The sequence below is a fragment of the Rosa rugosa genome, chromosome 2, assembly GCF_958449725.1.
Source record: "Rosa rugosa chromosome 2, drRosRugo1.1, whole genome shotgun sequence".
NCBI lineage: Eukaryota > Viridiplantae > Streptophyta > Magnoliopsida > Rosales > Rosaceae > Rosa > Rosa rugosa.
In genome coordinates, this window is record NC_084821.1 from 34,975,032 (window position 1) to 34,985,540 (window position 10,509).

Consider the following 10,509-nt stretch of genomic DNA (forward strand, 5'->3'; position numbering starts at 1 on the left):
AGAGACAACCCAACTTATTTGAGAAAAATCTCCTCTAAGTAATCTTCTCGAGGAAGATCCAAGTGAGGTGAAATCTTCTCAAGATAGATATGATTTAGGTGAGGTGAAATTTCCCTCGAGGCAGATCCAAGTGAAGTGAAATCTCCTCAAAGCAGATCTAAGTGAGGCAAAATCCCCTTGAGCCTGATCTAAGTGAGGTAAATCCCCTCTAGGCCGATCTAAGTGAGGTGAATTCATGTTCTAATCAAGAGATAACGCAATCTATATATTTGGGGAGCTGAGAAGTTCAGATCCCTCGAAGAGAAAACCTTTCGAAGTGAATATGGATAAGGCGGAACTAGTCAGTAAAATTAGTCAGCTCAGGCTGCTCGGCTGAATTCATAGTAAGCAGGAAAACAGTCTCCCATGCATGTTGTCTTAAGAGTGGCGTAGTGGATCCACTAACACATCCATTGCAGACTTTGCACACCACTACACGCACTAGTGGAAGTATTCGCTCAAACTCACCTATATACTTGACAAGGTGAACATTTGAGGGAAGCAATATCCGGATTACGCTCACTACTAACTTACTAAGTACTAACTGAACACTCAATGACTTACGCATTAGAGTATCTTTTGCATGTACACCCCCAACTTGTCTAACCCGATCAAAATTCAAAGAGCGTGACAAAAAACCCCCAAGTTGTGTGCGAAGGCGTTTCAATTGATTGTTAGCAGTTAGCACTTGAAACACATTCCTGTCTGAGTTATTCTCTTCCAAAATAGAGCTTCCATATATGGTAAAAACCCCATTAAACACCTCCATAAGAATGAAGCATCTTCAAGAGGATCTTTTAGTTCCAAAGGTGCTTCCCAGTAGTTGATTGGGGCAGGAACCACGTTTGCAATACCATCCTCCTCCTCCCGTCTCATTTTCATTCACAACCAATATCCACTCTTGACTGAGAATCGCTCATTCCTTGTATAATGTCATATTCGGAGATTATGCCAATTTCGACAGGCATCTGGGACGTTAGCAATAGCTTCCATTTCTTCTCTGGTAAAGATCATGTTTTCAAAAGCGAAAGAGTAACGCGGGGCGGTTTAGTCCTTCCTCACGAGGCGTAACAATTATTATAATTAAATAGGTATAAAAAAAAATTAAAGGTTAGAAAATAAAACTAAAGAGTAATAATTTTTTTTTGTTATAGATACATGATGGATATTCAACAAAAACAAGGGATAAAGAAGGCCCAAAAACAGGCCCTCGAAAAGAAAAGAACGACATCGTTCTTAGAAGAGAGTTTCTATTGGGACTTCTAAATCTGCTCATTTGACCTCACTCTATTATGAATTATTAAATGACATATATAACCTACTATAAAATGACTATTAAGGACAATAATTATACCAAAACTTTCCAATTCAAAAATATTAGATTGTATTCCTTATTATTTTCCTTATCTATTTTCACTTTCCAATTTCACTACATACTCATTAAAGCATTCATATATATTTAATAAGAATTAAAAATATGATTAAGATCATGTGACATGTTTCTCAAAAAAAAAAAAAAGATCATGTGACATAAAAATGTATGATATATACGTTGAACGCATATTGGTGAGGGAAAACAAAATAAATCCTCTTATGATTTATGACCTAAATCTAAGTCAATCCATTATATTTGCAAAAAAAAAAAAAAAAAAAAATCTAAAAATATTTAAATAATTAATCATGTGATACAAAAAATACAGAAAAACAAAAAAACATTAAAAAAAAAGAATGATTTTTTTTTTTTGAGAATAAAAACAAATGATTTCTTCATTTTTTTGTTTTTGCACAGCTAAAATAGAAATTTAAAAAAAAAAAAACATAATAGTTCATGCATGGCATTATCTTATTGATTAGAATTTAATTTTTGAAACTCAAGTTTGATTAAGAAATGTATATTTAGTTAAGATTTATAGAGTGATTAAACCATTGAAATGACTAAATTTTTTATTTTAAAGATAATAATTTGTTTGCAAATTGTGAGGTTATTTGAGGAAGTTTAGTGAGATTTAGTGAGTAAATTTAGTATTTGAAAATTTGATAAGAGGTGTAAAAAGCATAGAGGTCAAGTGAGTAAATTTGGAGATTCCAATAGAAAAAATCTTCTTAAAAAGAAGAAATATCATAAAAGTTGTCTTCAACCTGCACTTAATTGCGCCTCAACATCGCTTTTCACCAAAAAGCGACGCCTCAAGCTTTAGGTGAAGCATTTCCGACATAGAGCCTTTTCAGGCCCTTTGGAAGTAGTTTCCTTTTGTCTCACACCATAGCTTGCCCTAGACGCGCCCCGGAAATGCTTTTGAAAACACTGATTTGTAAGATAAGGCTTCACATTTACCAACTGTCACCCTCTAACATCAGAAAACATCTCCACCACTTTCATTGCATCCGAAACTCCATTCCTAATTTGGAGGCGAAAACTCTCCATATCAGGAATCCAAGGATCACCAAAGAATTTCACTTCCCTTCCACTACCGATTCTCTATCTAATTAATATCTTACTGCAGTAGCTCCCTACCCCACATCATAGATCTTCATATATATGAAGGGCAGAGCCCAAAGTAACCCCTATGAATTCTTATTCGAAAAATATTTTGCGTTCAACATTCGAGATAGGGCTGCAAATAGGCTCGATACAGCTCGTGTTCGACTCGTATTCGGCTTGATTTTAGCTCGTTCGGCTCGTGTTCGTAAAATAAATGAGCTGAGCTTGAGCTCAATATTAAGCTCGATAAAAAAACAAGCCGAGCTTGAACAAGGATATATTCGGCTCGTCTAGCTCGTAAGTAGCTCGTATTTTTCATGAGTAGTTCGAACTTGTTAAAACTCGACTCATTTGTTAAACCTCGACTCATGAAAATTTATAGTATAAATAAAAATATAAATTTTTTAATCTCAAAACTTTAATTCATTTTGTTACCTTCATTTTTAATTGGAATTGGAAGAGAATCTGAGAATTTAAGTAAAGTATATTACAATAATCAAATTTGAATTATTATTAGGGTGTCAATGGGTCGTGTCGGGTTGGGTTCGTGTCGGGTTAAGGTATTTGTCGTGTTGGAAGATACAAACCCAAACCCAACCCATTTAATAATCGTGTCAAAAATTTAAACCCAAACCCAACCTATTTATTAAACGGGTTACCCGTTTCCAACCCGCTTAACCCATTTAACAAATAGGTCGTGTCGTGTTAGACAAAATAATCCATTTAAGGGTTAATAATGCGATCCATTTAACTAAAAAAAATGCATAAATTGATTAAATTCACTAAAAACTCCACAAGACGAAGAATATAAATAATTTTATATATTCATAAATAATTAAATCCAATAATTATAAAGCAAAATATTTCAAATTATCTAATCCTATGATCAAATACTTCCAACGTCCAAAATTTCAAGAATAAGTATAGCATAATCGGGTTATACGGGTTCACTTCATGTTGGCGGGTTGACCCGTGGCCGACCCATTTATTAAATGGGTCATGGCGGGTTGACCCACGGCCGACCTGCTTTTTAATCGTGCGGGTTCAACCCGCTTTATTTCGTGCGGGTTTCGAGTCGTGTTATCGGGTTGTGTCGGAATTGACAGCCTTAATTATTATTTTAAATTTTCTTTCTTCCTTTTTTATCTTTATAATTTAAAGTCAAATGAGCTAAGCCGAGGCTATTCAAGGTCGAGCTCGTCCAATAAATCGAGCCAAGCCGAGCCTAGCTCGGGCTTAAGAAAAATATTCAAGCCGAGCCGAGCTTGAGCATGGAAAAAAAAATTCAAGCTTTAGCCCGGCTCGAGCTCGATAAAAAGTAAATGAGCCGAACATGACCACCTTGGTATTCGCTCTGACTCGGCTCATTTGCACCCCTAATTCGAGACACCAAAGACTGAAGCTAGATTAGGAGTGTCCATTCTTGTTTCACCACTAGAGCTTTGTTAAATAAAGATAATTAACTCCCTGAAACCAAGTCCTCCTTCTTTCTTTCGCACGTAATAAGACTTATATCATTAGATTAAATGGTATGGTACTGAAAATTGTGCACCTGGTTTACACACCAATATTTTATAGTTTTTTTTCTTTCTAGTTCATATTTTATTTTTTGTTTGGCTCATGTCACAAACCTAAAAGGAGAAATGATCATTTACCCAATTTTAGCTTAAAAATTGCCCACTTACCCAAACACTCTAAGAGATTATTTCCCTAATACCCAATTAAGTATTTTTTTATTCTTTTTTATTTATTTTTGGGACAATTTTGCCCTCTCATTCTTTGTCACTTAGTGAGAGAAGTCATCGGAGACCTTGCCAGACTCCGGTGACCAGTGGCCGGCCGGGGACTCCGGTGACTGGTCACCGGAATCCTGAATCCGGTTGTCGGACTAGTGCCCGGATTCCGGCGTCTGAATTTATTGCCCCCTAATAATACCCAGTAACCATATTATTGGCCCCCAATAATCATATTATTGCCTCCCAATAATCATATTATTGCCTCCAAGAATCATATTATTGCCCTCCAATAATCATATTATTTCCCTCAAGTGAATTGCATAAACTCCCAAAACCAAAATGAATACACTACAGACACAATTGATCAATTTATATGTTCAATTGTACACGTAATTCTTTTTTTCCTTCCTCATTCTCGGAGCTCACAGTATACACCTCATTCTCGGAGCTCACAGTATACACCTCATTCTCGGAGCTCACAGTATACAAAAAAAAAAAAGTGCTCTGGGCACCCACTGGAGTGTGAGGCCGGCGGGTTTTTTCGCCGGTTCTTCCCGGGCGGCGGTTTGGGGGTCGTGACCGGATTGGGTGGCGGAAGATGCAACCGGTTGGGTTGGAGGACTAGCCGGTGATTGGCTTATCTCAGGTATGGCTCCGGGCGGTGGAGAAACCAGAGTGGTGGCTGTGCAGAATTCGAGTTTTGGATTGACCCGGCGGCGAGATTCGCTTTGTTTCAGGTTTTCACGGAGGCGGTGGCTTCCTTGATCTGCTGCCTGTGCTCACTAGGTTCTTGCCTCCAAAAATGGCTGTACTTGCAGATCGATCAGAGTCCTATTCGAAGCAACAAGGTGATCGAGGCGTCTGGTTCTGCAGGATCCGATTCAGATCCTCTCGGTTCGAATCCGATCACTGCCGGAGGTTGAACTTCTCCGAAAGTCACCAAACAACTGTGGCCTCACTGCTTCATCATCACCGCCAACCCCACTGTGATGTCGCCAGCCCCTGCGGAAGTCGGAATCAAAGTGGAATTTGAGAGAGAGAGAGAGAGAGAGAGAGAGTCTGAGACGAGTTGAGAGAAAGAGAGAGAGAAATCGGTGAGGGGGAAGGAGAGAGTAAATAGATCGAAGAGGGGAGGGGGAAGAGAGAGAGAGAGAGAGAGAGAGAGAGAGAGAGAGAGAGAGAGAGAGAGAGAGAGAGAGAGAGAGAGAGAGAGAGAGAGAGAGAGATGAGTGTAATTTATTAATTAAAATGAGGGCAATATTGTCAATAGATGTTAGATTGGGTAAATGAGAGTAAGAAACTCTTAGTGGAGTAAGTTGACCATTTTTAGGCTAAAATTGGGTAAGTGGTCACGGTTAGCATTATAGTGACATTTTCATGACAAAAAAAAAAAAAAAAAAAGAGAATGAACGGTAACAAAGTGGCACAAATTGCTCGAGTTGCAACTCTGAAGAAACCATGAATCCGCACCCACACCTTCAAGGAAAGCAGGGGTACCTTTCCAATATCAAGCATCATGTCTTCATTGATAATCAAAAGCCTAATGTTGAAAGTGCACCACTCCTCCGAAAGACCACCCATTCCCAATATAAATTGTGAACACCTAAAGAACAATACGGTCATGATATAGAGCACGACTGACCAAAAATAAATCAATAGAGGAAACAAATTTGTCATATAGGATCACCAAATTTATTACAAAAGAATCAACTAATGCTCGATCAGCTGCTAAACTCGTAGACATCTCTTCAATTTGTTTCATAACGCAGGGAGAGATGTCACAAATCCTAGAAAACCCTAGAAGAGAGAGCATCCTATTTTTGAGGTCATTTTAGATTGTCAAATGTTATATACTGTATTTTATGATGTAGGGTTTTTACAATGTACGTTCTGTATTTTACAATGTATGTGTTTCTAGAACTACATCATTATTATTATTTTTTTTGGGGGGGGGCTGCGGAATACCTTCGATAATGTCGTCAAAATAAAACCAGCAAATTAATATGTAATTTGCTTCACAACCATGACAAGATTCTTGCCAAAACATAGAGACAAGATGTAAATGAAAACCTTTTTATAAATTAATTAATCTCTTGATCAGGACGTATCTACGTACTTGTTCCTATCAAAAACATTATCACAGATATATTTCCAGATGCATCTAATGCATATCGATATGTATACTACGAATCATGACTACAAAACAAATCTGGTAGAGATTTCATATTATTCGCTGGGCATGGAAACAAGAACAAAAAGTGATAATATTTATTCCCACTATTTGGATGTAAGCTATGGTTTAACAAAGAAATTTTCTGCATTCTAGACGTTTAACAATTGATTAGTGACCTCACAACATGGGCAATGTTGGGGATCTCACAATGATCTTTCACTACTAGAAATTTCCCCAGTAGGGACTAACTAGTAGCCACCATAATCGATCAGTGCCATTTTGAAACAGTTTCACACCGTTATAAAACCTCAGTGGCTTGTTTTGCTCCTGCTACTGTTATCAGTGGGAATGAGAAAAGAAATTAAGAAATGGAAATTTGGTGGAGCGATGTGAGCCATGGATCCACTCACCGCTTGATCTGGGCCGTCCATTGTTAAATGGGGCCGTCCATTGTTAAATGGACCAATTTGAATATAGTTGTTGATCGGATCAAAGAGAGAGGGAGAGAGAGTAAGCTCGAGAGAGAGAGAGCCCGAGAGCTCGGTGCTCTCAGACCCGAAGCACGACCCGACCGGCGCCACTCCTTCCGGCCACGGCACAGCGGCGGACCACCAGCATCGTCTTCGTATCGCTGTCGCCACAAACCTCCTATGCTTGGATCGTACATGCACTGAACGGAGAAGGAGACTCGACGACTGAAAGCTCCGAGACTTCTCCGAAGAGCTCTGCAATTTCCGGCCACCGTTTGGGCCACCTGAGGTATGAAACCTCACCTCCTCGTCATGCTTTACACCCCAGTACGATTAGTTTTCCAATTAGATCGAGTTTTGACATTTTGGTTTTTTGAATTGTTTCTGCCTACGTCGCTGTTCCTCGCTGCCGGCGACTTCTCCGGCCTTCTGGGCTTGGTTTCTTGTTCGATTGCAGATTTGCAGGTCTAGGCGAGGTATTAACTTTGAGTTGTTTGATTTTGTTTTGACATCTGAATACTTGGGGTAAAGTAATTGCAGAGATACTTACTTTCCCATTTTTGATTTATAGGTTTTGGTTGTTTGACGTCGTTTCAAACCTGGAAGACTCAGATCTACAAAAGCCCCCAACTTCCCAGGTTCGATATCGCCGGATACGCGACATGCGTCACCGTCCCCTTTACTTTGAAGGCCTTAAGGTGAATGATTGAGGACTATTCGTACATCAGTAGCTCGCTAACATACCCGATCTATCAATTTATGGCTTTTCTGGGTCTTATGTGGTGGGATTTTGTTAATTTTCAGTTTGGGTGTTTTAGTAAGTTAAGAATTGTGAAATTTTAATCTCTTGGGACTAGTTTAGTTTTTTGAATGCTTCTCTCAGCCTCTATTCGTAATTACTTTCATGCGTACTCCTTGCTTAACATATCTGAGTCTTCTTCATCAGGTGGCTTGATCAAGAACTTGAGAATTATTGCAAAATCTGGAACTTCATGTCTCTTTTGCTGTTATATTGAAGTTTACATTTGTTATCTATTTCGAATGCAGTTGTTGGAAAGGTAAAAGTTATTAGAACCTATTGTTTGTTTATTTGTCTTTAGTTTTTATAATAGTGCTTTTGTGTGAGGACCTTATTGATGTAGTTAAATTAATTAATTATAGTTTGCAGGGGTTGATGTTAAACAAGGAAGGGTATGCTTCTATAGGAGGTGGTTCACCCTTGCGTAAGACGACAGATGAGCAGGTAGATATAATGCGGCTTAATTTTTGTTGAAATTCTTTGTTTAACTTTTGTTTGCATAGTCTGTATTGCTCTGCAAGAATGAATCTATTTGTATACTGTTTGCTGGTATTCAAGTTCTACAATGGCCCTGTTTCGTTCGTTGTTACTACTACAACCAGTGATTGTTAACTTCTAGTCCAGTTAACAATGTAATAACCAAAATGTTGTTATTGTTTACTACTTTCGGACAAATGGCATCTCTTTAGTACTTTACAATGAGGGCTGAAGTTTGAATTTTGATTACTTATTGGATTACGCGAATCTTTTGCCGTTGAATATTTGGGTTAGTGGGGGCTGATGCAGCTTTTGCATCTTTCTGTGTGTGTCCCTTTCTTGGGTAATTTACTTGGTTAGTTACTACTTACTACCACCAATTTTTAACTTCTTTTATTTGTTGTGATGTTGTTTATTGTATCCAGGTGTTTCTTTGAAGACTCAAGAACTCTATGCCCTTGTTTTTGTTACTCGCTACTTGGACATTTTCACCGATTTCATATATTTATATAACACCGTCATGAAGCTAATATTCTAGGGGAGTTATTTTTCAATTGTTTGGTACATTAGGCAGCACAGGATTGTTCGCAGGTCCTATGATAGAGACCAAGACACCTTCCGCCATCATTTCCTACTGGCACCATGTCTAGTTTTGGCCCTAATATTCAGTGAGAAGTTCACTTTCAAGGAGGTTCGTTTCCTTGTTCTTTGTGTTTCTGTGTAGTCATATGTTCTTCCTGTCTCTCTTTACATCTCATAGAGAACTTGTGCCATGAAAATTGCTGCAGTACACTAATTTTGGTTTTCTAAATTCTATTAATATGAACCAGGTCATGTGGTCATTTTCATTATTTTTAGAATCTGTTGCTATCCTTCCTCAGCTTGTGCTGTTACAGAGAACGAGAAATATTGACAACTTGACAGGGCAATACGTCTTCCTCCTTGGGTATTCCAAACACCCTGATATTTTCTTTACAAATACAATTCTATATCATATTTTTGGTTCCTTCATTAGACCTATATAAATAGCTAATGCTGGACAATTAAGTTTCAGTTTTATCTCGTGTTTTCATGGATGCACCTCTTTTGGAGCTGCATGGTTTCGAGGATGATTTGGAGGTGGTGTTTTAGCATGTTCAAGTTCCATTCCGTGCAACGACACTCTATACATCAACTCCTCTCATCAACCTTCATCTCTCCTCTCTCTCCATCAGTGAAATTGCTTTGGCGCATCACTCTTTGCAATCTTTTTTGGTGCTTTTGGTCAGAAAGGAACAAATTGAGACATGAGGGTGGCACTTTCAACCTCATCAGATTCATGCGCTTTTTCTTATTGTCCTTAAAAGAGTCAGCAGGTATGGCTTTTGTCCATTCTTCCCCAACTTCAACTTATCCTATTTTTAATATCTTATTACTTTCATCTTTGAGAGCAACCGCTCCTCGTTTCATAAAAGTGACCTGGACGCCTCCCATTCCCCCTTGGGTCAAGATTAACACCGACGGTTCTTTTCGAGATGCGAACAATGCTGGCTATGGTGGCATCGTTCGTGATGCTGAGGGTGCTTTTGTCCATGCTTTTGCTTCTAGGGTAAGAGTTCCTAGTGCCCTTGATGCTGAGGTTCTTGCTTTCCTGGAAGCAATTGGGGTGGCTAGGTCACGTAATTGGCGCCATTTGTGGATTGAGACGGACTCAGCGGTAGTGGTCAAATATTTTGCATCCCCATCTCTTGTCCCTTGGAGGCTGCGCATTGAGTGGCTAAACGGTATGGTTTTAGCAAGACAATTGCAGTTACGTGTCACTCACATCTTTCGGGAAGGGAATGCTGTGGCAGATGTGTTAGCTAACTACGGTGCATCACATGAAGGTACTCACAGATGGGATTCGTTGCCCCAGTTTTTGTCTTCTGCCTTTGGTCGAGACTTTGTTTCATGGCCGGCCTATAGATTTGCTTGTTGATTATTTGTTCAGTCCCTGTTTTTTCTTTTTTCTGGAGTTTGGTCTGATGTCCTTGTTTTGCTGTTTCTTTTGCTTCCTTTCTCTTTGTACCATGGGATGGAATATTTTAGATGGTCCTTGCTGATGGTTAGTAACTTTGTGTATTGTTCCATGGCTGGCTTTGGCCTAGTCCTCCAGCCAGTTTGTATTCTCCTTTTTTCGTTAATAAACTTTCGAGAGGGGACGAGGAGCTAGTCCCTCTCTCGCTTTCTAAAAAAAAAAAAAAAAAAAAATATGTACTTATTGCCAGCCTGCACTACTATATTAGAGTATTAGCTACTTATGTATCCAGTTGAATATTAGAGTATTAGCTACTATTCATTAGTTGTCGATTGTT

General features: G+C 38.7%; 1 long non-coding RNA gene across 2 annotated transcripts; it reads left to right on the forward strand.

Annotated features, from left to right (window-relative positions):
• The first annotated feature begins 6,901 nt into the window (after nt 1-6,901).
• On the forward strand, nt 6,902-8,861 carry LOC133733130 (uncharacterized). 2 transcript variants are annotated; one of them, XR_009857508.1, is made up of 6 exons: nt 6,902-7,189; nt 7,358-7,376; nt 7,472-7,598; nt 7,847-7,958; nt 8,062-8,143; nt 8,602-8,861. It is a non-coding gene; the product is annotated as an uncharacterized LOC133733130 (long non-coding RNA). The 2 variants fall into 2 exon arrangements; XR_009857509.1 differs by having other exon boundaries at nt 8,069-8,143.
• Nucleotides 8,862-10,509: the final 1,648 nt, after the last annotated feature.